This window comes from Chiloscyllium plagiosum, chromosome 21 (assembly GCF_004010195.1).
Source record: "Chiloscyllium plagiosum isolate BGI_BamShark_2017 chromosome 21, ASM401019v2, whole genome shotgun sequence".
In the NCBI taxonomy this organism is placed as follows: domain Eukaryota; kingdom Metazoa; phylum Chordata; class Chondrichthyes; order Orectolobiformes; family Hemiscylliidae; genus Chiloscyllium; species Chiloscyllium plagiosum.
In genome coordinates this window covers 59,244,705-59,249,204 of record NC_057730.1, presented here as the reverse complement: position 1 = coordinate 59,249,204, position 4,500 = coordinate 59,244,705, and positions in this window count along the sequence as shown.

Here is a 4,500-nt window from a genome sequence, read left to right as displayed (position 1 = left end):
ATAATGTGGTGTTGTGTGGTTTTTAACTCTATCCATCCCAGTCTAACACCAGCACCTCCTCATCATATCCACAGGGTTGTCATCAGCATATTGCTACACAGTGCTGCCACAAGGCAGTCAGAGCTGAGACAGATCCCTTCGCATCACCACTGCATAAACTGCCGGGCTTTCCATATCTCCCTGCAGAAGACATGTCCAGGTGAATTATTGGCTCCCGTACATGAAGGCAAAGAGTTCCTGGCTATCCTCGTGAGTAAATGGAGCAAAACATTGAACAAAGGTCTATGACAGTGTAACAAGCCAAATCCAGGGGTACCAAGGAAAAGATGACATTGATATAAGGAATGACCTGTGCCGTGGGAATAATAATCTGATTTACGGCATGCAAATCCTGAACAAAACGCTGCTCATTGTTCCTGCCCAGTTTAGGAACAGGTAAAATGGGAGTTTTACAGGGAATTTTAGTAGGATGCAACACCCCCTGATCGAGCAGTGCATCAATAACCGGTCGAAAGCCTATTTCTTCGTCAGGGGACAATCTATATTGAGGAACGCAGGGAAGAATGTGGTGGAACAGACAGTAACATAGTGCGGTGGAGCAGAAAAAAACAACCCCTGATGATTTTTGTGGAGCGCCCACAGGGAAGAGCGGACGGATGCTAGGAGCATCAGGGGCAAATAGTCATGAGGTGGAGGTGGAGGTGGCTGATCCCGAAGAAAAGTCACGGACCAATAGGCAGGTGAGTGTGTGCGTGTGAGGCGTAACCGGTCTCATCAGAGAATACAGTAATCCAAAAGTTTCCACAATGGGTCTCCTTTCGTGATTTACTGCAGGACAAGGATTGGTTCATAGCACCAATTTCCTCAGGCCAATGCATGGGGTACTGAGGTGTGATCCATAGTGAACAAAGGTACAATTTCAAGCTGGATAGAAGCACCTAGGCTCACAGAACTGAAATAAATTCGCAGATTGAGCTGCAGTGAACCTGACTGACCTAAAAAAGAGGCTGTTAGGCTTGCAATTAAATCAGGGACTGGCCGGTGAGTAAAAAGGGCCATGCAGTGGGTAGTTGTGGGACAACGGGATGCAAGGATTAGGTGATGGAGAAAGCTTAAGGAGGGGTCAGTGCTTCCTTCTAGGTCTGTGATCAGGGGGTGCAAGAGAGGTTCAACAGGGTTGTTCTGTAGTTGCCAGCAGTACAATACAGCCTGCGTCACAGGGTCAGAGCACTCCATCAACAAATTCAGGGCCCGTGCCACAGGGTGATCAGGGAGCTCCAAGTACAGGCCCTGATACAGTGGATCGAAGCACCAAGTTTACACAGGGCTTGGCGATCCAGCAGGCAAACAGGAGAATTCTTGGCAATGACAAACGACTTCTCTACCTGGAGCTGACCTATGTGAATAGGAACAGGTTGGTAGCATTATTCCACCGTGGGAATTCCGGCTATACCAATGGTGGAGACAGTTTCAGAACCTATCGGACGTTCCACAAAGGGGAATGCAGATGAAATAGTCACGCCAGAGACAACTAAAACCATAACATGCTTCCCCTGAACATGTTTCCATCATTGGGTCTTTGAAGGTACAGGAAGGTAGCTGGATCAAGGCAGCCTGTACCGAAAATACCTCATAGCACCCCTGTTATATAGTCTGGAAGGGGTCCGTGAGTGTAAAGTTGGGGCAGGCACAGAGGGCTGAACCTCTGCAGTTACAGGAGGAGCAGCCAACTTCACCCAACAATCTCTATCCCAATGACCCTTCTGGCCACACCAATGGCAAATAGACCAAGCCGGTCCCTGCTCTCCAGTCTAACTGAGGTGGGAATGACTTCAGGGCCTTCAATTATAAGATTGGTGTTATTGGACAAACTGGTCCTTGGGACCCTCAGACCTCTTATTGAATTGACCTTGTCGATCCATGTTAGTGAGGGAGGTAACTACAGCCTCCCAATGTTGCTGTTGCCAGATGACGTTGGTAAAATTGAAAGCCTGAGCTATCTGGGGCTCAACACAATTTAACAGCCAAAGGATCGTTACCTTCCCACATGCCCTTAAAATGGGTGACGACATTAACAAGGGGTTCCCCCTTTTTTTGAAGGCATCGAGTGTCCCCCCCAAAGTTGCTATGCTGCCTGGCCCCATTTGAGATGCCCTGCATAGCTCGGTTCTGGAGCCACTCGTCCCGGGGGATATTTCCCTGATCCCGCTGCTACTCTGTGAACTCCTTGATCCAATCCCCATTTTCGCGGCTGGGACTGGAAAGGAATCCTGAACAGCCGCCCATGAGGTGCCATATGCAACTCTGAGTAGGAGAGGAACACACTTGGCTAAGGGCTCATAAATCTGGCTGCTTTGGACCAGCCAGTTATGGAAGGGGATAGGCTTCTTCAGTGGTTTCGGAGCCCCATTGATCATGCTTATAAACTCAGAAGGGGAACAAGGCTTCAGGACAGCTATATCACTGACCATCAGTCAGGGCAGTTGGGTGACGGCTGCATCATAATGGGTTGGGTAGAATCAGCTGGGGCTGTCGGCAGGCCACTGATATAGTCTACATCCTGGCAATGTGGATGGTGAAGAGGCCGGGCCTGCTGTTCTCACACAGGAGGTCAGGAGGATGTTCTCCATAACTGCATCCTCCTGAGATTCAAGTCACACGGGGATACAGCTCCATCGAGGCTCTGGAAGATGCCTCCTTCTGTGCACCAGCATTTTCCTTAGGTTTAGATTTGGGAGGTTGATGATGCTGAGTAACCTCTAACCATTTAACGAAACAATGCATCATGTAACATTTGTTCCAAGTGGAATTGCCACCTCCTTCCTGAGGAATTTCTTGCCATTCCTTAAGTGAAGTCAAAAGAGCCTCCATAAGGCCATCAGCCCTGGCACCATCCATAAAGATCACCACAAAAAGGAGTGACATACCCAGAATCTCATGTTTCACGGAGCACTGTATCCACCGGTGATCCCAATGGAAGGATGGGGTCTTCGACGTGTTACCATGATCTTATCACCTTCCAATGTCTTTGTTTTATTCACTTTTGCATCTTTGGGCCGTCTTCTGGGTGCCTCACATCTCCATATGCGGAGAGGCACTGACTGCTGGCTCGATTTCCCATTTCCATGATCTACAAAGAGACATCACCTATCAATAAAGGAAAAGAGGAAACAAACTGTTACCTGCGCCCACATGCACTAATCTACTCACCGGTGTTTCTCTTCTGTCCACAAGGTCTTGAAGTCTCGAGTCGATTTCAATTGGATAGCTACCAGTTCTGTGTCTCTCTCACTGACCTGGTAAGCTTAGTCTTCTCCATGATCTTGCCTCAACTATTCAGTAGTCTTGGCCCAGCTGGAGCCACCTGTCAGATGCCAGATGGTGTCCATACTACACCTCCATAAGGGGAACATCAAGCCTAGGCCCCACCCACTATTTCCACTATTTCCTCCTTTGGCTTTTTTTCTGATCCCATATTAATTGGGAACCTGCCTGACTGTGCCAGATTCTGTCGAGGTAATTACTTAGTCTGAGACTTTGAGTCTTGTTTCAAGCAGTTTATTTTTCGTGAATTCGTGCTACACAGTCTCCGCTGTCCCTCAGCGTACTCTCGATCTGAACAATCAGTCTATACTTCTACAAAGATACGAACAACTTTGCTCACATCCCGCACTTTACCATCATTCGAGATAAAGATAAGCACAGTGCCAGCTATCGCCTTGTTGCTCAAGGAAGGAGAAGCTAATGAGATCGAGAAGCACTCCCACTAACGAGCCTGTGATATACTCCCTGTAGTTCATCAAATTATAATTACACGGCCTCAGTCTTTATCTTCAGTAGTAATGTCCTAACACAAGATATTCCTGATACTAAATCGAAAGGCTGAGAGCCAAGATAGTTTTTACCTTGGTCAAGTACGCCATCAATCGTATGCTTTCCTTCTCTGTCAAAACACCTTTTGAGTATACTCGTGTGAGAAACAAAGCTCACTCACTTCAATAATTGCAGTCCGAAACGAAAATCTGAATCAGCAGTGTCCTTTATTTTACACTTGCAAGTGGGTGTAATGTCCACAAGGCAGGGACAAAAACACACCAAATTCAACAAACTCTCGAAATTTATATAATTTGGGTCCCTACATATTTTTTCTTATTTCATTGTTTCCCGCCCCCCCATTTACATCATTCACTTCCCTAAGACTGATCCCACCACCCCTGCTTATCCGGCCTTGTCCGTGATAGAATGCCTATCTCAGGCCTCATAAGGTCGTTTGACGTCATCCCACTGCAGGTCATCGTTAGGCATATTCTTTCCATCTGGGCCTCTCCAGAGGCCACTCTGATCTGTATGACCTCTTTAATTAGGGTTTGTTCCTGTGTCTCCGTACAAGTGGGAAACAGATGTTTTTACCTACTGTTATACAAGCCGAGGTCATCCCCTTACAACTTCTTATCTATTTGCCCATACATCTACCATTGTTTTGCAATCACGTTTCATGCT